Genomic DNA, 25,060 nt, shown 5'->3' with positions numbered 1-25,060 from the left:
CTCGCAGTGTCCGGGGCATGCTCCAACGCTGACTCCACCCCGCTCACGGATCCTCCCACGAATTAGGCAGTCCGTGAGCATCCACCATCCGCACTGCCCACCGATATCCGAATGCTCCATGGACGGGCTCCCATTGCTGAGCGGCTGGCCCGGGAATGAGACGCCGGCCCGAGCAGCTGACTGACTGGGGCGTCGTACGTGCGTGGCTGTGTCATGTGACACGAAAGAAAGGTCCTTTACTCCAACAATGACAAAAGGAGCAGGAAGCACGGACCAAGGCCGCGAGAAGGAATCATGAGCAAATCATAAATCCACATGGCGAACGAAAGCAAGATAAAGTTCCAAAGCCTTATTTGAAGTGCCTAAACATTAAATGCACCCATGCACGGCGCCATTTTAAAAGTCCAAAACTCATAGCAAACAATCTGAAAATGAACATGACAAGAGAATAAAAGTCCAAAATACCATGAGGGGAATGGGGGGGGTGTGCATGCCAATCCCAGTTCACTCCATGTTAATGGCAGGCACAGGAAGGCACCTCTTATATATTTCCAGCCGCTCAAGTGCAAGGGCAAAATCTGATGTGCTTTTCTCACCATCAGGAAAGGAAATAGTCAAGACATTATTTTTACTGAGAAAAGCCTTCAATGTAAGCTGTCTGGCCAATTCTTTAGCCCCCCAAAAGGATCTCCTCAGAATCAGGATTTCTTTAGGAAAGTCAGGATAAACAAAGACAGCTTTACCTTTGAATGTTGCATTCCCCACCAGCCTGGCAGCTTTCATCAAGCGTTCCTTAGACCTGAGATTCATAAAGGATACCAAGATATTCCTTGCTTTGTCACTGCTGTGTTTACCAATCCGAAAGATGTTTTCAATGTCCTCCAACTTGATAGTAGTGCAATGAAAACGGTCCCTAAAAACTTGAAAAACCAAGGAATACAGGTCTTCACCATCCTCAGCAGAGTCCTCCACACCAACCAATCTGATGTTTCTTGCCCTGATCCTCAACTCCAAATCCAACGCTGTTCCTTTTCTTTCTTCAAATCAGACTTCAGGTTATTATAAGCCTGAAAGCTTCCTGCAATTTCAGAGCTCATAGTCAGAGAGGACTTTTCCAAATCAGTGACCCTACCATCCAGCTGTCCAGTTTACAAATTAAGCTCAGCCATAGTCAGCTTAATATCACTAACATCCTGAGCTACCTGAAGAATAGTCTTGTAGACATCTGAGAGGCTGGGGGTATCCTCCATCCCAGTGACCTGCTTGGGTTTCTTTGAGGCAGGGTTTTCAGCTTCACCAATCTTTTTCTTGGAACTCATAACAAATTCCTTATAAATATCTTCAGGGAGAGGTCCAGAGCAGTTGAGCTAAGCTGCTACTCTGCTGCCAGCCATTCTAGAATCCCGATTGTTTTAAAATATAAAGTGGGCACGGCCGAAGTCCCTGGCTACTGGGCCCGAAATACATGTATAGTGGTCACAGCTGAAGGCCATGGCCACCTAGTGGGTCCAAAAGAAACATATTGAGGGAACATGTACAGTGGACACAACCAAAGTCCATCGATAGTGGCATGGTAGTGTTTTAAAATGTACAATGGTATTGCTACAGACTGTGGATTCTGTTGCTCTTGCCATTCGCATTATTACTTCTGCCTTCCTGATGTTCCCTACTGCATGCTACATGCCGCACACCATATGCTGCTACTGCTCTTCCAGCTGGCCACAATTCCCTGATAATGGTCTCCTCCTCGTGCAGAGAGCACGTAGATAAGTGCATGTTAAGTGCAGTTGGCAGTTTGCGGTTTTTGTCGCAGGGAGCTGGTGACCCGGTCTTGGTAATTCCTTAAAATATCCATTGCTCGCCCCTCTTACACATGACGAAGAGTGGGGGTCACTGCGTTACATGGAGCAAAGCTCCGCAGGTGCTGCCCCCCCAATTGGGAAGACAGGGGCCGTTCAGAAAAAGAAACCTGCATGTCCAGTTGTTCCGGCCATATCTTCTACCACCTGACCCCTCTCAAACTGTGAACCAAAGCTGGGGAAGCACTCAGAGAGCAAGATTACAGCATATTTGCCCTTAGTGCCTGTAAATGAAGGGAATATGCAGGGCATAATTAAGTGTATGGACCACAAAGTTTTCTGTCAAACAGTGAATGTCCAAACGCTGGATGACTCCACCAAATCTCTTCCGCCTATTGATAATAATTAATTGCTCAACCTTTGTTATAGCCTGCACAGCAATGCTACAGTGGCTGGGCGCCCACGGCAGTTGCTGGAAGCAAACTATTTATCTTCTAACATCATAAGAGGCAGTCTATCCGAATCTCCAGATTTAGAGAGGTTGGTGGAAGATCCTTGCACCTCTCTTGATAGCTCTTCCTGTACTGGAGACTCCACTATGATGTATCAAGTGATTAATATTGAAGACGTTCATTCTTTGCTGAAAGCCTTAGTAACCCCTTTATGAGGAAATGTATAAAGAAAAAAAAGAACAGCACTGTTTTACAAAACGTCATTGAAAAGGCGACAATGGATCGAAATGTTCATGCCTCCACCTTCGCTACCTTTGCTGAAAATCCAACCTAGGATGTGGAAATAATCAGCATTATGTCTGATTCTCCGGAGAAAGTAGAGGAAAGAAAAACAGTGAGCGGGGAGCCTCATCAGAGGGATGCTGGTGCTGATTTACTACGCCCATACTCGGAGACCTCTAGGGAAGTACCCGGTGCACATGTTGAACCAGAAGGAGTGCCTCTGCCACCTAAGAAACGCAGGAGGCAGAGAAAGAAGGCTAAGGAGAGGCATTCACTGAAAATGGGAAGGTCTAGGCAGCCCTCCTACAAAGAATCCATCAGACCTGTCACACCAACGCAAAATCTCAACTTGACATATATTTCCACTGAGAACAATTATGTGATGTTAGAGGAAGCCCCTTCTGCCAAAAAATCCAAGGAAAAGTTTATGAACTCAAGGATGAAAGTGAACGGGGCTGTTAGATTCTTGGGTTTGTAAATCTGTTCCTGACCATCCCAATAGTCCTTCAAACATCAGCGTTCAAGCACCTGCTGGACCACCTGAAAATACAACTGAAGGCAATGAAAAAGAATCCATCATGACAGTGTCTCTTGGTGACGATGATCCTCCTATGAATCAAGGAGGCAAGACCCCCAGCCGGCCCTCTGAGGAAAGATCAAAGAACAATCAGGATGGTGCAAAAAAGTACTTTTCTTAATAGAACAGAAATAATTTGGCAGTTTCGCATTCTCCTTTAGCTACGGGTGATTACATCTAAAGATGTATCAAGAGTCATACTGCCAGACTCTTTTAGGGATGAAAACTGGTCAGGCCTCATTTTTACAACAAGCAGATAGTAGAATTCATCCTGTTCTTTGCGCATTCTTTCCACAGGATTCGCTACTCTTTTGAGGAAGGGACCTCATTAATGGGAAGTACTTAAATAAATTCCTGAGGTGGTGGAAAAACCCTGAGGGGGTTGCTAAGAGCCCACCAGCCCGTGAGGGTAACATGGTATATCTACTTCATGATGATGCTGCCGGGGTGACTGGGCCTGGATCCCCCGGATGTCACATGTCCCCGCTTAGTGAAAATACAATACCATAGCCCATGTACCATTAATTAGCTGACACACAAGAGGGCACAGTCATGTGTTGCACAGTGGGCGAGGCACAACTAAATTGGTGATCAGCGATATTTTTTCAATTCAGGAAACAGCGCTCACACATAGATTACAGATTGATGGGCACCAGGTGTTAAATACATTTGCACCAAAGGCCCAATTGGCAGGTGCTGTGGTGGTTTAATCATTGGTGCAAAAAGCTCTTTTAATATATGCGAGTATGAAGCTGGGAGTTGCGATCCCAATGTATTGTGTGCATCCTTTGTTACTATTAAGGATGGTATTAAACGCCATTTTCTTCTGATCAATATCTGCGATTCTCCTGGACGAAACAACAAGAATAATGAAATATTTATCTGAAGCATTAATGGTTTGGCACTGGAATCACTAGTGACATTTTAATATGTTGTGAACTGAATACGTATTGCGATCTGCTTGAAGGGCAGGGTCGGTTTGAACATAAGCCCTTTCCCAAGCAAACACAAAGAAAGCAACATATAGAGGGCATGAAATGGTTGAGTTTTCTGAAAGCCTTTGACCTTGTCTATCTAAATGAGATCTGTGACACAGGCACTGGCACTAAATACACCTCCTCTGATGAAATAGCATACAGCAGAATCAATTATATATTTGTAACTCGTAGCAGTTTTCAGGATATTGTGGCATGTCGGTCACCCCTACTGAAATCAGTGATCATAACATTTTAGTGCTTACATTTAATTTGCTGGGCAACTTTGATTCAAAACCTCTTAAGGAGCAGGAAGAGATATCCACTAAGGATGACCAGAAAATATGGAATGAACACCACATTGCAATATTCAACAGAAAGCTGCACAATTATCACATGGTTCCCCGAGAGTTGGTTAGGGGTAACATTGATTCTGCTGTTCATATTGCGTCAGGCTAAGCAGTGTGGTGTCTCTAGGAAAGTGAGGAACACTCCGTGGGAAAACTCACAAAAAGGGTGTGATGAAGGGCCCATCGCAGGGAAAAAGAGGAGCTATCAACGTAGTGTGCCGCAACTCAATAGGCTATTTAAGCAGGGACATCTTACAGTAAGTTTCTGGAAGAGCAAACTGAACAACCTGCGTACTAGGCCGAAGAATTCGGTGGAGGCCCATTATTGCTTTTCTAGAACTGTTAACTGGCAACTTATGTACGCTACCCTCAGGAAGAACGATAGCAAAGGCTTTTGGCAGTCACTTAGAAAATGCTCTCATAATTAGAATATGCATGATTTGAACCCAGTAACAGAGAGGTAGTGGGTCAAACATGTGAGGGTGTAATACAGTTCATTAGCAGGAATAGAAAATGTAGCAAACAGCATAATTAAAAACAGGTCTCAAATTGTTATCAACATGAAGCCACAGAATCTGCACGAGAGAATTCTTCAATTAAAACCCTGAGGAGCCCCAGGGCCAGACGGCATTGCAAACCTAGTCCTGATAAGAGACCCTGTGTTTTGGTCCAACTTGCTCTCTAAATTGTTTCATCAAGTTCTAATCAGCATGATCATTCCAGCCTCATGCACATTGTCCATATTCATACTGTGTATAATATAAAGAAGAACGTGACACAAAACCCGTAACAATAAAAATAATCCAAAGGCTAAATAACCACTGCACCGACTTGCAAGGGAAAACAAGGTTTATCGCATGTAAAAAGATCTCAGATGGTCCTGTAGAACCACACTGACACAGAGCTCATCGCGCCCCAAGATGTTACAGGTTATATAGCTGAATAATGCATGTTAGCATACATAGTGTACAACGTCATCCCAACCCCCAATTGACTACCACCTATAGAACATGCTAATCCCTCTCTATAATCCCTGGGCTGATTGGCCACATGTTAATTAAACCCTTTCCCCTTTCCACATGGCTCACTACATCGACACTGTTGAATCCAGATGCAGGATTGACCAATTTGTATATTGATACACTAATGAATCATGGCCGTCACGTGATGCGTACCCCTCCGACCCAGACACAAAGGAAGACTGGCAAAGCCAACTATGATTTTATAAGACAATAGGCCCTCTCATTATACCAGACACCATGGCACACTCAAGCTGCACTCCTAACCTTGGACTGAATTTACTGACATCACCTCTGCTCCTCCTATCCCAAATCACAGAACATTCCAGACATGGCTCCCCCTTGTCTCCTTCAAACCCCAGGTGCCCAATAATAACGTGCCTAGCGCACCACTCTTGAGTCTAAATTTCAAGGATACATTTGCTTTGGTTATGCATCTTCGTGTACTTCAAAGAGGATAACTGCTTCTTGGGTGAGAGTGGTAGTACTCTAAATCTTCACCTGCATTGTTGGTATCACAAACCCTTGTGCCCTGTTCTCATGAATTTGTCCTTCAAAGGGTGCATCATTACTTTCTCTAACCACATCTAGCTTTCCTTTCCCTGCACATTCAACCTCTGCTGCTGGATACAGTTAGAGTGTATCTGTGCTGCACGGGTGGCTGTGACCGTGGCTTCTCTCTTGGGGGATGGAATAGGGATTTGTCTTGGGACTGAGCTCAACAGAGCCATAGTTCCACATCAGGGCCTTCAGTCTACTCATTGTGTACTAGGACTAGAGATCCAACATGGCAGCACTCTTACCATGTCGACCCAATGAAACTCGCATTTACTGCAGCACCTTTATGACTCCATCTTCTCTCTCTCCACCTACTTCAACTCCCTTCTCGCACCTTACGCAAGACATACCATCGTGTAGTACTTCTAAACACTGGGCCTATAACACACTGCCCTATCTATAAGCTCTGCAACTACACCATTAATACATCTGTGGCTTTTTCTGTGTTGCTATATGATGCATCTAATATGTCTCAAAATGAGCTACATCTAATACATGCACATTTTTCCATGCAAACCTCAAACTGCTCACATTGAGGCACTTTCTAAAAGGTTTTTCTCCTACTGAACCGTTTTGGCTGGCTGGCACGCAGTACGTTCATTCCTACATTAAGAAGGGCCCCAGGGACATTCCCTTCAACTATAGGATGCTTGCCATGATAGACGCCCAAGGGAAATTGTTCTGCATCCATTTGTTGGAAGCATTTTCCAAATGGGTGCAGGAAAAACAATTGTTATCCCCCCAGAAGACAAGTTTTTGAAGGTGAAGGGGATAAGCACGACCTTTAACATATTGACAGTGCACTAATGTATGTGCAGTCCAAGGGAGTCGTAGACTCCCTAGTATCTGGCCTTTTTCGATTACACCAACACATCTGATAAAGTAGATCAGAACAGGCTGTGGACCAAGCTTGGCATGTGGGGTATTAACCCAGGTTTGCTCTATCTAATTACGTAATTTTATTCAAACACGGCTGTAGCTGTGAGCATTAACCAACAAGATCTCCTTACCAAGTACATCCCCACTTCTGCTGGATTAAAGCAGAGTTGCATTTTAGCACCCCTACTATGGGGCCGATATGGGCCCTGCACTTGAGGGTTCTAATAAATTTCCACCCAAGCTCGGCACTCACATAATTTCTTGGCTTTCATACGCTGACAACACCATTCTTTTTGACGAACCCCTAATGGCTTTACTGCGTTCCCTGATGGCATTGTTGGAATACTCCACACAAAATAACAAAATAGTTTAAAAATTAACTTGACCAAGACCAAGGTTATGGTTGTTGGTAATAGACGCCCTGTCCGGAATTTCATCTGGAAGCTCAAAGGCTTCCTGGTTGAGATAGTGAAGTTTCTTCCTCACTGCTCAAGCATTTTATCTCCCTGAAAGCTGTCAGTAGATTTGGTTTAATTTAATCATTCATTCATGTAAAAGGGGGCTTCTCATTGGAGGGATGCTGAATATATACAAGCTAAGCAAAATCCCTGGTATTACGTATGGGCTAGAAATTCTCACTGATATAAAGCTCAGCTGGTTGAAGCCCCTTGAAGGTAAGCTATTGGGACGTAATATGGAGCTTCCACAGTCTCTGCCAGTGGAAGGCATACACATTGAGCTTGCTTTGGTCACACTGGTAACTATGGTCAAGATTAAAAGAACATGAGACAAGAGATGGTCCGAGGGTGAATGCGGATGAACTGATGCGAGAGAGAAAGGAGGTGAGTATTAAACCATTATTTTATTTTATTATGATAAATATGCTAAATATAAAAAATCGTTAAACATTTTAAAATAATTCTTTATGTTAAAAAAACAAGACAACCTATCATCATGCATTCATTCACTCATTCGCACTAATATAAATCGTAAAACATTACAGGATAATACAATAAAATTCAATTTCATTCCACTGTAATTCAAACAGTAGTTCACTTAAAAAAATATCGACTATTGGTGCCCAACAACATGAATCTTCTTTACAAGGCAGGGCTTCCCAGTTGACAAAATAGTTTCGACTTTGACAGAATTATGTTTGTCTTCATCAGGATAAGTGAACCTCAACAAAATTTCTAAAAACAAAAACAATAAAAACATTAAAATAACAACTCCTATTCTCTCTCACTCAATTTATCCATCATAAATATAGGTCAAAACAGGGGGCATCATAAAACATTACTCTCTCACCCAAACATAAAGACAAAAAGGACCCTCTTAATCAAATCAGTCCTGGACTTGGCTCAATAAGTGGTTATAGCCAATATTCAGAAACCATACAACACAACTATCTGCCGAAAGTCACTGGTCCATCTTGACCCCTTATTAAATTAGGGTCAATGGTCACAAACAAGGAAAATGACAAAGACTTAAGTCATTAGTGCAAAAGCGCCAAACCCAATCCCACACCCCACCCACGTCAAAATTCAGTCAACATGGCATCTCATTCAGACATTACCTGCACAAGCAAGGAGACTTTGTGGTCTGGCTTGTACCCCAGAAACTCTGAATGTGGGACGATAAGGATTCCCTAAATTCGATCTAGTAGAAAAGAAGAAGAAAAGCTGTATAAGTTGCCAGACAACAGTGGTAAAAAACGTTCTCGAACGTATCAACCGTATGCCAGTACCTCTAAAATCAATAATTTGTGAACCGCGGTAACAACATGGAAACGTTATCTGGTTAGAACGTTTATTGTCGAAAACATGCTTTCCCATTCAGCATCAGGTACAATGGTACATCTCTGTGAACAAAGAAACATAATCTGAGTCAAAATAGAAAGTGTAGGCAATCGAAACGTCAAAGTTAACAGCAACAGCCCCAAAAAGATGCAGATTACCTATAGGAGTATACGCTCGACACTTTTCTCAGATACAATATCGCAAAAGTCAATAAAAGTATCCCCTCATTCCGGCTCGTCTAGTGCTGGAATAGATGGAAACTTCTTTCCCAGTCATGATGCCTGCTGGCTTGGAACCTATCTGCAATTACAAAAAGACACAAAGAAAACGAACGGAAGCATACGCGGGTCTCCTCAATGCAAAGAAGCAAAGATTAACACATGTATCCCCTCATTCATACACGTCTATTGAGATGAGCCAAGTGAGAGAAATGAACACTTCTTGCCCAGACGCGGTGCCTCCTAGCTTGAAAACAGTCTGCAGTTATACAACACACGAGCAAAACTGCGTATCTTCCAGTGAGTAACAAGGGCTGGAGTCTTACCTCCGAATGGATCTGGATACAGACTGTAAACAGGAAGTGAGTGCATTTCACATCCACGGGTCTAAAGGACAAAAGAAGGCTACCGTCCTTCTTTTATTACGGCCATTTCATTAATAGAAATAAAAAAACGGACTAAACGCGGAGCCAGTCCAACAGAAATGCTCCATGCCAAAACGCAAACCAGCCGCGAAACAGATCAAAGCGAAGACCACACCCCCGCAACTCTCCCATCCCGCTCGGGAGCCCCGACGGAAGAGCAACACAATACACAGTACATTTTCTAAAAAACACATAATCTAACATAAATATTTTTCATGCATTTTCAAGTCCAAATATAATACCTTTTAGATGGAAATCCAGAGGGCAAAATTTTTGAGGCATAAATGCCAATCAGTAACCCAAAGGGATCAGTTCCATTCTTCCTGCTGGTTCAGGCCTATGGTTAGGCTTTTAGTATGGTATATCCACCACTGCTCTTTTTGTGATAGATGTGCCGCTGTGTTAAAAGCATCAGTACCCGAAACCTTTTCCAAAGCCCACCATTTTAGGTCTTCTAGCTTATGTTTCATTTCTGAAAAATGGGTAACTAAAGGTGCGGACATTTGTCCTGTTCTGATTTTAGATTTATGTTCCCCTACACGTAATTTAACTGCTCGGGCAGTTTTCCCAATATAGGCTTTTTTGCAAGGGCATATTATTACGTATATGACATTGGAACTAAGACAGGTAGTATGGTGCTTAAGATGCCAGTCTCTTTCATGGATGTTAATAATAGTAGTGGACGAGGTATTTGAGCAGTTACAGCAATTACCACACGGGTAGTGCCCTACAATAGGGGGCATCCCCCAAGCTGCTGTGATAGTAGATTGTTTTTCTTGTATTTGATTTCTGTCTGCTCTCGAGACCCAGTTTTTGATATTCCTTCCCTTTTTAAGAGCATAAATGGGTTTAGGTAATGCCGACATATTCAACTGAAGAAGATGCCAATGATCAGATATTATTCTCTTGATTTTATTATGTTGAGTGTTAAACGTAAGAGCACACACAAGTTGGTCACCACCTAATGTTCTTGGCTTATTGTCCTTCCTTAGGAGGATATCTCTATGCTGATGTCTAGCTCGTTTTTTTGAATGTTTAAGCAATTTACTGGGGTATCCTCTCTCCAAAAGTCTCTCTTCAATCGCCCCGGCTTGTTTTATGAAGTCTTCCACCTTGGTACAATTTCTTCGAGCCCTAAGGAATTGTCCATAGGGAATATTTGACTTCAAAGATTGGGCATGGAAACTCTGATGATGAAGTATTGTATTTCTGTCTGATTCCTTTCGATAGAGGTCTACCACTAAGACTTTTTTATCCACTTTGATCAAAAGATCTAGAACAGCAATTTCCTTATTATTGGTTTGAATAGTAAATTTCAAATTGGTATTCAAGTTGTTAATCCATAAGAAAAAAGCTTTATAATCTCCTTTGGAACTATCCCAAATAATAAGTATATCATCAATATACCTTTTGTACAATTTAAGAGCAGGTTTGAAGGGATTCGAGTCTGCCAGTATATTTGATTCCTCGAAATCCCACATGTATAGGGTGGCGTAATTGGGGGCAAATGCCGCCTGCATCGCCATCCCCTTTATTTGCATATAGTACCTGTTCTTAAACCTAAAGACATTTTTTGTCAGTGCAATTTCCAATAGCTCTACAAGAAAATCACTGGGTACAGAAACCGTATCCGTTCTAGTTTGAAGAAATCTTTTCATAACGCCGAAAGAATCTTGCTGGGGAATATTGGAGTATAACATCTAAGGTAATTAATAATTCATTATTAGTATCAAAAGGAAAAGATTCTACCATTTGGATAACATCCGTGGAATCGGACAGATAGGTTGGGGTATTTTTAGCCAATGGCTTCAAAAAGAAATCCAAGTATTGGCCTACTGGTCCCAAAAGTGAACCGCTCAAGGACACAATGGGTCTCCCTGGCGGTTCATTCATACTTTTATGGATTTTAGGTAACATGTAAATTAGAGGGGTCCTGGTGATACTATGAGTGAGGAAGCTAAATTCTTTCTGGGTAATAATCTCCCTTTCTAAGGCATATTTGCCTAATATTTCAATTTCTTTCAAAATACTATTGGACGGATCTCCCTGTAATTTCACATATACTTCCTCATTGTTAAGCTGTCTCATAACTTCAAGGTCGTATTTGTTAGCGTCCCACACCACGACTCCACCTCCCTTATCTGCTTTTTTTATTGCAATAGATCTATCCAATTGCAAATTCTTTAAGCCAGCCTAATCTTCCTTAGTGAAGTTGTAACATTGTTTTGAGAGCTTCGTCATGGTATTGCTTTCATAAATGGTGTTGAAATCACGGAGTACCGCCTTTTCAAATATCACCGTCTCTTTGGATAACATATTAGAGGACAGAGTGAACTTGGATAAAGGTTTAAAAGGAGTATTGGGAGTGGCGCCCACTGAAGCTATCTGGTCACTACCAAAAAAATCTTTTAGCCTGATTTTACGAGAAAAAAAACTCCTTAACTCGGTTTCAACATCCATCGAGGGTAATGTTGAATTCAGTATATTTGTTCTGGAAACATGCTTGTAATTAAATGGCAGTTAAAAGAAAATTCTTACAGGGGCTAATATTACTGGAATATTGGAGCAAAATCAGAAGTGTTTTGCTACAGGGGTATATACTGGCATATTGGTGCAAATGCAGCACAACTGAATTCTTACTAGAGTTGTTCCTGACATGTTTGGGCAAAGATAGTAGTGTGTTCTTACAGGGGCTAATCCCGGTATGTTAAGAAAAAAGGCAGCACAAGCAAACTCTTACAGTGGCAGAGCCTGGCATTTGGGGAAAAGGCAGCAAGAAATTCAGGGGCAAAGCCTGACATGTTGGGACAAATGAAGCCCAATCATAAACTAATAGGGACATATCCTGCCTTCTTGGGGCACAGGCAGGCAGCACAAACCAACAGGTCCTCGCAAGTTGGCGTAAAGGAGGATCAAACATCATTTTATATGAGCAGAAAAGTAAACATTGAGTGTGTGTTTGTGTGTGTATGTGTGTGTGTGTGCACCTTATTTGCAATAGTCTGTTGTTCTGTTGTCAATTTAAAGAAAGGAGTCCCACATGTCTTAGTGTAGCTAGAACAGTGATTGCTTTGAATCAGTCCCCTCCTACCACACCACTCCCTTCCCTCTTCGATGCACACTGCACCAGTCATCTCTATTCCACCCACAATACCTCACCCCTCTCTAGAGGCACCTTACCCCATTCCACTATAAAATCAATAACCACTCATTGTACTGTTTCCACCACTCACTCTACACCGCCCTCTTGTAATGCATGCCAATATTTTGGCATCTAAGATGCTCCAAAAATATATACTCATACTGCCATGACTTAATATACAGTTACACAAATCAAATATCACATGTTGGGCATTTGCTTTTGATATTTCTTCTTCAGTGTGTAAAACCTTTCAAAAACCAGGATTTTGATAAATATGGAAGTTTGGTGTTGACTTCCAGAAGATTACAATTTTTGAACAGGTAGTTCATTGAGGCACAGAAGTGAATATCTTTACATACAGTAACAGAAGTACCAGCCAGTGCAAAATCTAACTAAGAATGAAATAAAATACACCTGTACTTTCTGTTTTCTGATAATATACTCTAAAGAAACTGAAGGCAGAAGTGTGCATTGAAATACTAGTACTAGTATGTCATTGTACATTTCTGTCTTGAGTTTCTTTAGAGTATATCTATTTCTTGTTTCATGCAGTTTAAGTGGCTCTTCCACAGAATCACAGATTCAAACCCACGGCCCGCAATGATATTATTGTAAGCATGCAGACTAAAACGTTGAAGAATATACAAACCTCTGAGGCATATGCCTACCAAGGAGTGGGTGAGAAAATGCTTCAGGGGGTTGAACATTATTGTCGGGAAAAATTGCAATTTTCATCTGTGGAAACCACCAATCATTATCAGATCTGCAGTGGGCGAGCTGTGGAAAAAACATCAGAGTTGACTGTGCAGTGATTGTTTAGGGTTATTTAGACAGTGGTTAGGGTGAGAACATTATGAACTAAAGTGAAATATGCATTTTACCAGTGATTTATCAAGTGGAATCTGTGATTCTTTCAGGCGAACCCCAGATCCAGACACGATGTTCCAACAGATTCCTTGGAGAGAGTGCATTCCAAAAAGTTGAGAAAATAGTACAGAGGATGCCCCTAAGGAAAGTGCTCATCCTAAGGTGGGTGAAGACATGTCACACTGGGATTGAACGTGGATTTTTTGTGAAAGAAAAGTGATTATCTGGAGGACCGACAAATCTTTACCAGAAACAAGGATGTCATGCTGTGGAAAGGGAATGTTTAGGGTAGGTTCGAGGATATGAATGGAGAAGGAATAAGTACTAATAATGGAATGTATATTTTATTAGCAGATGGAAATGGTTATTGAACTTTAAGCCAATCAGAATGGTCAGAGTGCTGTGAATATATACTGGTATTTGACTGAATTCTGAACCTTCTGACTTCAAAAGAATACACAGAAAAAATAATGGAATTTCCGGACAAGATGTCATTCAAAAAGATCCTTTCTCTCTAAGAAACCCTGTTTTCCATTACAGCATCCTATTTAGCACATCAACAAGAAAACTAAAACATAGATGAATGCTTTCACTTTCTCACAGAGAAACTGTTTACTTTTACAAAGCCCCTAATGCATGTGCATTTCAAACCCATTCCAGTGTAATCAAGTTTGCAATTGAAATGCTTAACGTATGAAGATAAGCTTATTATTTGAATGCTACAAACGAAAACCAGCTTTAATTTACTAACTCAGCTTTATAAAGAGAAAGTAAAATCGACAAACTAACGTGTTTTTACTTGAGCACCAAAGCTCCAAAACGTGTAAGTTCCATGTCTTAAAATCGCGGCAAAAATGGCCGTAAATACAAAATATTGCGGCAAAAATGCTGTGGGTTTTGCTGCCGCAATCATGTAAAGGATGTGGGGGACACCCTCCTCCACCCCCGGACCCATTATACCATTTAAGGGGAGCGGGTGACACCTCCGTAACCCCTGCTCGCCTTAAATGGTATAATGGGGTACAGCTTTACCGGGTCAAACCATGGCATTTTTGCCACGATTTATTTACCGCCAACTTTTTTTCCGCAATTGTATTACCTGATACAAACGTGTATTGCAACTATCATTGTGTGCCAATAGTCATATAGACCTCGGGAGGGGTCATTATCGTTTCAGGTAATGACCTTTCCACAGATTATGGCCCTCAGCTTTTCCTCAGGCAATAACTTGGTGGTGGGTCATTATCCTGTGATAATAACCCCTCCGTTGGTCCATAAGGCTATATAAGTAAAATGTATCTTTTTTCCTCTTAGTATCTGCCATTCCTCTGCAAAACCACAGATGCAGACCTTTGCTTTCGTGGATCCCACAGAAAGGGTGTGATTGAAAAAGTAAAAAAAGGCCAATTAGGAGTCTTCTGATGATTTGACCCTTTATGGTTGAAGAGTACATGTCTCAAATTAATGGAATATGGCCTTCTCTGCCAAAAAATGAAAACCATTTTTGGCTATGAAAACTGCAGATCGTTACTCAATATGCACCGAGTGTGTGCTATAAAAAAGTCGGAGTTAAGGTACAAAGGGATTGGTTGGGGTAGGGTAGAGGAAACGACAGACCATCATACATTGATTATTTTACACGTGAAATGTGTCTTTTTCCAGGTGGTAGTCATGGTTCATACACAGAATTGCAGATCCAGACATGGGGTTGCTGCACATCCAGTGAAAAGTCTTCAGTCCAAAACATTATAAAGGGGCTGCATAGGGAACTCTCAGAGGCAAGAGTATGGATTGGTCCAAGGGAATGCAAGTACATGCCGGAAGGGCATATCATGTTGCCTTTGTGTGTGTAAAAACAACAATATTCATCCATATGAGCAACAGATATGTACCGAATCCACAGATATTGGTTGGTTAGGCTAAAGTAAATGCTGGATTGTGAGTACATTTTGAATTATAGTGGGATGAGCATTTTAAAATGGAAAATGGCATAAGGAAATGAAAACAATGTAAGGTAGACTGTGCAGTGAGTATGGTGGTAAATTCTAGATCGTGTGAGGAGGGCTAGAGGAATCAAAGGAGAATGGAACATAGTAGTGAGCAGCAACGAATACTGACATTTTGAATTTTAGCGCATGGAGATTGTTATTGACCTCCCCTTAGCCAATCAAAACGTTAAGAGTGCAGTCAAAAACTACTGGTATTAACTGCATTCACAACATTCTGTCTTCAAAAGGAAACGGGGAAAGAACAATGCAATTACAAGGCAGGATTTCCTTTCAACAAGGCATTTCGTCCAACATCCTAACAAACCTAACAGAGAAAAAGGGAAAACATGGGAAAAAGCGTTCGCTTTCTCAGAGATACATCTTTTACTTTTACAGGATAACAAATGCATGCTCAAGTTAAACCCGCCCCAGTAGTACCAAGTTTGCAATTTAAATCTTTGACTTCTGAATACAACTTTTTTTAAATACTACAAAATATAAACACATTTAAAGTACTATCTAATTTTTAATTTTTTTTTATTTATTAAATTTGTTGTACGCCCAAACCCTGGGGTATCATGGCATAATTTTACAGGAATACTTGGTCTTAGTTGTTACATATATATAGGTTTACAGTGTTGAGGTCTTGTTGCTTAAGCCGATTTACTTCGTTACATGATAGCATAGCTTCAATGGTACAGAATCAAGTTGCAAGAAAATGTACAATCTTAATAGTTAAATGGTAAGACGAGTTTACAATCTTACAGACAATAATGTTAGACACACAGGGTAATTCATAGAATTTTGCACAAAAGTGGCGCACGCGGCTGGCGCACAGTGTCCCCGTGCGATACACTGCGCCAGCCGCGTGCGATAAAATCTATTTCATCACACAACGTATTCATGGATTTTAGCCCCCAAAACCAGCCGTGGCGCAGAGTGGCGCAGCGACCCTGCAGCAGCGCCAGTTACGCCCCCAAGAACGCCCTCGCCCAAGGAAAATCCATTAAAATTCCCAAATCATTGCAAATGTCTGTGCTAACCCTGGACCAGTTTACAGGGCTGCCAAACAGCAAACGCCAAGCGGGGTCCGTGTATTACTGGGCTGCGCGGGAAGTTTCACACGCGATTGGCCCTGTGCGAGCGGGGTACGTGTATAACTGGGGAGCGCGGGAAGTTTCACACGCGACTTCAGCAGGGTACGTGTATTACTGGGGTGCACGGGAAGTTTCACACGCGATTCCAGCAGGGTACGTGTATTACTGTGGTGCGCGGGAAGTTTTACACGCGATTGGCCCTGTGCGAGCGGGGTATGTGTATTACTGGGGTGCGCGGGAAGTTTCACACGCGATTGGCCCTTGTGCGAGCGGGGTACGTGTATTACTGGGGTGTGCGGGAAGTTTCACACACGATTGGCCCTGTGCGAGCGGGGCACGTGTATTACTGGTGTGCGCGTGAAGTTTCACACGCGATTGGCCCTTGTGCGAGCGGGGTACGTGTATTACTGGGGTGCGCGGGAAGTTTCACACGCGATTGGCTCTGTGCGAGCGGGGCACATGTATTACAGGGGTGCGCGGGAAGTCTCACACGCGATTGTCCCTGTGCGAGCGGGGTACGTGTATTACTGGGGTGCGTGGGAAGTTTCACACATGAATCCAGCAGGGTACGTGTCTTTCAGGGGTGCGCGGGAAGTTCCACACGCGATTGTCCTGGGTACGTGTGTTCCAGGGGTGCGCGGGAAGTCTCACACGCGAATTCATCAGTGTACGTGTATTTCAGGGGTGCGCGGGGAGTACTACACGTGATTTGGCCGTGTGGGCCCTCCCAGGTGTTCCCTCTACACCCTCCACGGCCCCTGCAGGCAGCTCACACCACAGGAGACTACCCTGCATCCCTGCTCATGTCCCGCAGGAAGCCCATCCACCATGGTCATGCCCCCCAGCCAAACCACATGTCACCTTGCACTACTGATCAACAACACATGTCTCCCAGCACCCCACCCCCCAGTACTGTGGGGCACCTGCCAGCAGGCCCCCACTCATGTCCAACTCATGTCCGCCTGCACCCCCACCCCCCAGCAGTCAGGGGCACCATCCACCAGGCCCCACTCATGTCCAACTCATGTCCCCCTGCACCCCCACCCCCCAGCATCCAGGGGCACCCTCCACCAGGCCCCCACTCATGTCTCCAGCACCCCCACCCCCCAGCATCCAGAGGCACCCTCCACCAGGCCCCCACTCATGTCTCCCAGCACCCCCACCCCTCAGCAGTGCAGGGCACCCTCCACCATGCCCCCACACATGTCTCCCAGCACCCCCACCCCCCAGCATCCAGGGGCACCCTCCACCAGGCCCCCACTCATGTCCAACTCATATCCCCCTGCACCCCCACCCCCCAGCATCCAGGGACACCCCCTACAAGGCCCCCACTCATGTCTCCCACCCCCCAGCAGTGCAGGGCACCCTCCACCATGCCCCCACACATGTCTCCCAGCACCCCCACTCCCCAGCATCCAGAGCACCCTTCACCAGGCCCCCACTCATGTCCCCCTGCACCCCCACCCCCCAGCAGTCAGGGGCACCCTCCACCAGGCCCCCACACATGTCTCCCATCACCCCCACCCCTCAGCAGTGCAGGGCACCCTCCACCATGCCCCCACACATGTCTCCCAGCACCCCCACCCCCCAGCATCCAGGGGCACCCTCCACCAGGCCCCCACTCATGTCCAACTCATATCCCCCTGCACCCCCACCCCCCAGCATCCAGGGGCACCCCCTACAAGGCCCCCACTCATGTCTCCTACCCCCCAGCAGTGCAGGGCACCCTCCACCATGCCCCCACACATGTCTCCCAGCACCCCCACTCCCCAGCATCCAGAGCACCCTTCACCAGGCCCCCACTCATGTCCCCCTGCACCCCCACCCCCCAGCAGTCAGGGGCACCCTCCACCATGCCCTCACACATGTCTCCCAGCACCCCCACCTCCCAGCACTGTGGGGCACCTGCCAGCAGGCCTGCACTCATGTCCAACTCATGTTCCCCTGCACCCCCACCCCCCAGCAGTCAGGGGATCCATCCACCAGGCCCCACTCATGTCCAACTCATGTCCCCCTGCACCCCCCCCCAGCATCCAGGGGCACCCTCCACCAGGCCCCCACTCATGTATCCAGCACCCCCACCCCCAGCATCCAGGGGCACCCTCCACCAGGCCCCCACTCATGTCTCCCAGCACCCCGACCCCCCAGCAGTGCAGGGCACCCTCCACGATGCCCCCACACATGTCTCTCAGCACCCCCACCCTCCAGCATCCAGGGGCATCCTCCACCAGGCCCCCACACATGTCTCCCAGCACCGCCACCCCCCAGCAGTGCAGGGGCACCCTCCACCATGCCCCCACACATGTCTCCCAGCACCCCCACCCCCCAGCATCCAGGGGCACCCTCCACCAGGCCCCCACACATGTCTCCCAGCACTGCCACCCCCAGCAGTGCAGGGGCACCCTCCACCATGCCCCACACATGTCTCCCAGCACCGCCACCCCCCAGCAGTGCAGGGGCACCCTCCACCATGCCCCCACACATGTCTCCCAGCACCCCCACCCCCCAGCATCCAGGGGCACCCTCCACCAGGCCCCCACACATGTCTCCCAGCACCGCCACCCCCAGCAATGCAGGGGCACCCTCCACCATGCCCCCACACATGTCTCCCAGCACCCCCACCACCTAGCACTGTGGGGCACCTGCCAGCAGGCCCCCACTCATGTCCAACTCATGTCCCCCTGCACCCCCACCCCCCAGCAGTCAGGGGCACCATCCACCAGGCCCCACTCATGTCCAACTCATGTCCCCCTGCCCCCCCACCCCCCAGCATCCGGGGGCACCCTCCACCAGGCCCCCACTCATGTCTCCAGCACCCCCAGCATCCAGGGGCACCCTCCACCAGGCCCCCACTCTTGTCTCCCAGCACCCCCACCCCCCAGCAGTGCAGGGCACCCTCCACCATGCCCCCACACATGTCTCCCAGCACCCCCACCCCCAGCATCCAGGGGCACCCTCCACCAGGCCCCCACACATGTCCCCCTGCACCCCCACCCCCCAGCAGTCAGGGGCACCCTCCGCTAGGCCCCCACACATGTCTCCCAGCATCCCCACCCCCCAGCACTGTGGGGCACCTGCCAGCAGGCCCCCACTCATGTCCAACTCATGTCCCCCTGCACCCCCACCCCCCATCAGTCAGGGGCACCATCCACCTCGTCCCACTCATGTCCAACTCATGTCCCCCTGCACCCCACCCCCCAGCATCCAGGTGCACCCTCCACCAGGCCCCCACTAATGTCTCCAGCACCCCCACCCCCCAGCATCCAGGGGCACCCTCCACCATGCCCCCACTCATGTCTCCCAGCACCCCCACCCCCCAGCAGTGCAGGGCACCCTCCACCATGCCCCCACACATGTCTCCCAGCACCCCCACCCCCCAGCATCCAGGGGCACCCTCCACCAGGCCCCCACACATGTCTCCCAGCACCGCCACCCCCAGCAGTGCAGGGGCACCCTCCACCATTCCCCCACGCATGTCTCCCAGCACCCCCACCCCCCAGCAGTGCAGGGCACCCTCCACCATGCCCCCACATATGTCTCCCAGCACCCCCACCCCCCAGCATCCAGGGGCACCCTCCACCAGGCCCACACTCATGTCCCCCTGCACCCCCACCCCCCAGCACTCAGGGGCACCCTCCACCAGGCCCCGACTCATGTGCCCCAGCCAACACGTCATCACAATCTTGATCCCTGGCCCTTATGGGCTGCCTCCACATGCCAAACACCCACCCAAGTATTGCATCTACCCACTTAGAAATGGCAATTACATGATACAACCCCAATGGCAAGTATGTAAATGAACACATGTCTCTCACATACACACAATGGGTGTCAGTGACTGTCAAAACACATATCATGATATGCATGAAACCAATGAGATGATACTACACATTGAAGTTTGATGAAGAAAATGTATTAAAAGCAACATAAATGGAATAAAAAATAAACAAACGACAATGGGAATTAAAAACCAAAAGCAGCATGTCTGTAAAATAAATTAAAACCACAAATCATAATCCAAAGGAAAGGTTTCCAAAGTCACAGTTTAAAAAAGTAAATCCAATGGAAAATCCAAACCGAAAACCATTGCTCCATGGGTAAATTCCAAATTAAAAAATAAAATTCCACACTATAAACAGATAAACAATCCAGAGTCCATGATCCCAACAGAAGAAATGAAAACTACCTAATAATACTACCTAATAAAAAAACTATATACAAAAATGCGGTCCATTGTCCAAAAGGTCCAAAAAAAAAAAAAAAAGCAAAGGAAACCTAACAACAACTACATAACTATTTACAAGGGCAGCGGGCTAGTCCGACGGCTCACTGGTTGTTGTCATGGGCCAGGGCATCATCGAACTCCTGTTCAGTGGCTTGGAGGCGGGCATGTTCCCTGGCCCCGAGGTCTCGCAGGGATAATGCAGTGTCCAGCTCCAACTCCCTGTGAATACCCTCGAGGCACTCAGCCCGCCTCAGCGCCCTCTGCATGGAGTTCTCCGCCCTGACCATTGTGAGCCGTTCCTCCTCTGCCCGCTGCCGCGCCGCACCTATCTGCTGGCCCAACCGCTCCCCCACGGAAGACACTCCCATTCCAGGGTTCTCCTCCCCTCCGGCCGATGCCTGCACCCCTGATGTTGATGGCCCCGAGCCATGATGCCTCCCACGTCGAGCCTGCCGCTGCCTCCGACGCAACTGCCTGTGCCAGCACGACGGCATCCAGGCTGATGGAATCCACCGATGCCATCGTGCACGTGCCCTGCCCGATGATGCCGTCACATCCTCCATCTGCTGTGGTCCAGTTGCTGGTGTGTCCACCCCTGCTGGACCTCTGACTCCCCACTGTGGCAGGGATGGGATCCCCACCGAGTTGGCTGTGTTGGTTGGGGCAGGTCCACAGGGGGCCCTGGTGGCATCTGGGCCGGAAGACAGCATGGAGAACGACTGGCGCATAGCCTCCACAGAGGAGGAGAGGGTCGCCAGAGTGCCCGACACATGTATGAAACCCCCGACCATGGCCACTCCCAACTGGGCCAGGTTGGCACGGTGCTCTTCGTGATGACGTGCGTGCTCCCCCCGGGAAGCACGCACCTCATCACGAATGACACCCGTGCGCAACGCGACACCAATCAGGTCCTTCTCCATACAGCCAGGGGTCCCCTCGTCCGCAGGTGGAGGAGAGTCAGATGACATGGACATCCCCCCTACCTGCGGACGGGCCTGGGACGGGGCATCCCTGCTGGTGCATGGTGGTGCAGTCACAGTGTCAGGGACAGTGACATGCACCTCCACGGCGACCTGTGCTGCCTCCTGCCCCTGGCCCTGGACTGCACCACTTGCACCAGCAGGGATGCCCCCACCAGGCCCCATGTGCGGCTCAGTAGCGGCCTCCTCCTCCTCTGTGGAAACCACCAACCTGGATGGCTCCACCCCGTCTTCCGCCGTTGCAAGCCCCTGTGGGGGCTCACCCACCCCTTCCGCTGCAGCCGTGGGGTCATCCCCGCCGCTTTGCTCCACAGCGCCGTCTCCGCCCTCTTCTTCACTTTGCGCTGTGTAGAGGGAGACATAGAACACAAGCATCAGGGTACTGTACAATGGTCCCCTAGACAGGAAGCAATAGCAGATGAGTGGCACTGTCAAAGATCCCTTCCATCATGTCCCTCCACAACACATGGGTCAGTGCAGGCAAAACACATGCAGTAACAGGCATGGCGCAAGCTATGGACATTAGCAAACATGCCCAAGGGACTCTTGAAACATACAATGTTGTTTATGAACTCACATGCATCATGTGTCTTGCCTATCACATGCACACACTTCACCGTACTTTCATCCATCTGGACTCGTACACCCCAGACACAGTGGATGCAAGGATAACTAGGCTGCATCAGTGATTCTGAACATTGTCACAGACATGTGTCATGCATCCATGGCATTCACAAGTCACAGACACGCAGGTCAGACACACAGACATGGACACCATACATGCACATGGCATCAGCACCCATCCCTTACCCCCACCCATGTCCAGGAACAGAGACTGGCATGTTCTCATGTGTCCATTCCGCATAGGGCTCCCCATGTTGCATTTAAACACATACACCAACCGTGTGCTTCACACATTACTGTTCTCAAATGCATGACCATGATGTTCCTGAACACACACACGCGTACATGGCCTATGTCACGCATACAGGCAAGTATCAGACAACCAGCACACTGCAACATGCCCTGTCTCAAACAGCAATGCTTGGCCACTTACTGCTTGACTCCAGACGGGTCTGCCTCTCAAGGACCTGGACGTGGAGCGCTGGGGATATGCGTTCCAGGACCTTCATCTGATCTTCCGACAAGTGGCCCCGGCGCCCCTTAGCATCCACTGCCTTCAAGTGGCGCCGGGCCATGTTGAGGGTCCTGGACCTGAAGTCCTCCCAGCGCTTCTTGACATGATAGAATAGTCGGACTGCCACCCCCTCCGCGTTGATGGCAGTCACGATGTCCGTCCCGATCCGAGTCCGTCCTTCCTTGTCGGCGCGTGATGATCCGAAGAGGGCATCATAATGCCCCAGGACAAGCTCCAGCAGGACACCAACTTCCTTCTGACTGAAGCTGGTGCCCCTCTGCCCCTCTGGCAGGCGTGGGTGGGCAACTGGGTCCTGGGGCTGGGCTGTGGAGCGATGGTATCCCAGCCGGGAGTCTTCGTTTCCAGCAGGGGTGGACACAGCAACTGGACCCCTGCAGATGTCTGATGTGCAGGCACCAAATGGCAGGGCATGGTGGCAGCAGGCAGGCAGGCAGGCAGGCAGCAGCAGATGGCTCGTGGGAGGCTGCTCAGGGCTCTGGGGGGCAGTAATCCGGCCTTTTGGGCAGGAGCGTGGTCTTCCATGTGCTTACGCGTGGCCAGCTTGATACGGAGTGATTTGGCACGTGAAAATTCTGCACGTCAGCGTGTAATTCGAGGAAAGGCCCTTATCGCGTAAGCGCGTCAGCACGCATATGCGATTCCATTTGACCAAATGCCCTTAGCGCGTAAGCGCGTCTGTGACGTATCGCCCACGGGCGTTGCCCTGGCAGGGCTTGAAGATCCCACGTGGATTTCCATTGCTCAGTACGTGCCTTTCGTGGGGTGCGGTGCGTGAGTTATGCAGGCGTTGGGGTTCGTACGCCATTACTTCACAGCGGGTGGGTGTTGGCTACGCGTTCTTCTACACGCAAGGCAGACGGTGAGTGGTACCCTGCTCCCCCAGGTCCGATCGCGTGTTAAACGACCCGCGAGCCCCTGAAATACACGTACCACGCTCCCCCATGCCCGATCGTGTGTAAAACAACCCGCGAGCCCCTGAAATACATGTACCATGCTCCCCCAGGCCCGATCGCGTGTTAAACAACCCGCGAGCCCCTGAAATACACGTACCACGCTCCCCATGCCCGATCGCGTGTTAAACTTCCTGCGCACCCATGAAATACACGCACACGCTATTATTCACACAGCAGGTGTCCGTGTTTGTCGCGTACCCCTTTGCACGTCATTTAGGGGTGCGTGGGAAGTTTCACACGCAAATTCAGCAGGGTACATGTCTTTCAGGGGTGCGCGGGAAGTTCCACACGCGATTGTCCTGGGTACGTGTATTACAGGGGTGCGCGGGAAGTACCACATGCGAATTCAGCAGGGTACGTGTATTTCAGGGGTGCGTGGGAAGTTTCACACGCAAATTCAGCAGGGTACGTGTCGTTCAGGGGTGCGCGGGAAGTTCCACACGCGATTGTCCTGGGTACGTGTATTTCAGGGGTGCGCGGGAAGTTTCACATGCGAATTCAGCAGGGTACGTGTTTTTCAGGGGTGCGCGGGAAGTTTCACACGCAAATTCAGCAGGGTACATGTATTTCAGGGGTGCGCGGGGAGTACTACATGTGATTTGGCCATGTGGGTCCTCCCAGGTGTTCCCTCTACACCCTCCACGGCTCCTGCAGGCAGCCCACACCACAGGGGACTACCCTGCACTCCTGCTCATGTCCCGCAGGCAGCCCATCCACCATGGGCATGCCCCCCAGCCAAGCCACATGTCACCCTGCACTACTGATCAACAACGCATGTCTCCCAGCACCCCCACACCCCACAACTATGGGACACCTGCCAGCAGGCCCCCACTCATGTCCCCCTGCACCACCCCCACCCCCCAGCATCCAGGGGCACCCTCCACCATTCCCCCACTCATGTCTCCCAGCACCCTCACCCCCCAGCAGTGCAGGGGCACCCTCCACCATTCCCCCACGCATGTCTCCCAGCACCCCCACGCCCCAGCAGTGCAGGGCACCCTCCACCATGCCCCCACTCATGTCTCCCAGCACCACCACCCCCCAGCACTGTGGGGCAGCCTCCACCCGGCCCCCATACATGTCCCCCCAACACCTCATGACGATCCATAATCATGGCCCCCATGCCCACTCAATACACTGCCTACGCCACCCCAGTCCGAACACACCACCAGCTATGACATCCACCCGACAAAGAAATCACCAGCACATGAAGCATCCCAAATGGCTAGTCTGCACATCAACACATATCCGTCAAACCCACACAATGACAGCATGTGAATGATAGAACACACATTGTGACATGCATGAAACCAAAGA

At 48.1% G+C, this 25,060-nt stretch overlaps 1 long non-coding RNA gene across 2 annotated transcripts; it reads right to left on the bottom strand.

The window, feature by feature from the left end:
* Nucleotides 1-7,733: 7,733 nt before the first annotated feature.
* On the bottom strand, nucleotides 7,734-9,317 carry LOC138493305 (uncharacterized). Of its 2 annotated transcripts, XR_011276366.1 has the most exons (5): nucleotides 9,234-9,317; nucleotides 8,848-8,989; nucleotides 8,638-8,751; nucleotides 8,467-8,549; nucleotides 7,734-8,083 (listed from the first exon to the last, which is right to left on the bottom strand). It is a non-coding gene; the product is annotated as an uncharacterized lncRNA (long non-coding RNA). The 2 variants fall into 2 exon arrangements; XR_011276365.1 differs by lacking the exon at nucleotides 9,234-9,317 and having other exon boundaries at nucleotides 8,848-9,227.
* Nucleotides 9,318-25,060: the final 15,743 nt, after the last annotated feature.

Source organism: Ambystoma mexicanum, chromosome 10 (assembly GCF_040938575.1).
Source record: "Ambystoma mexicanum isolate Mex_15411 chromosome 10, UKY_AmexF1_1, whole genome shotgun sequence".
Taxonomy (NCBI): domain Eukaryota; kingdom Metazoa; phylum Chordata; class Amphibia; order Caudata; family Ambystomatidae; genus Ambystoma; species Ambystoma mexicanum.
The sequence above is the reverse complement of the archived record's forward strand: the minus strand, read 5'-3'. Positions and strand labels throughout refer to the sequence as shown.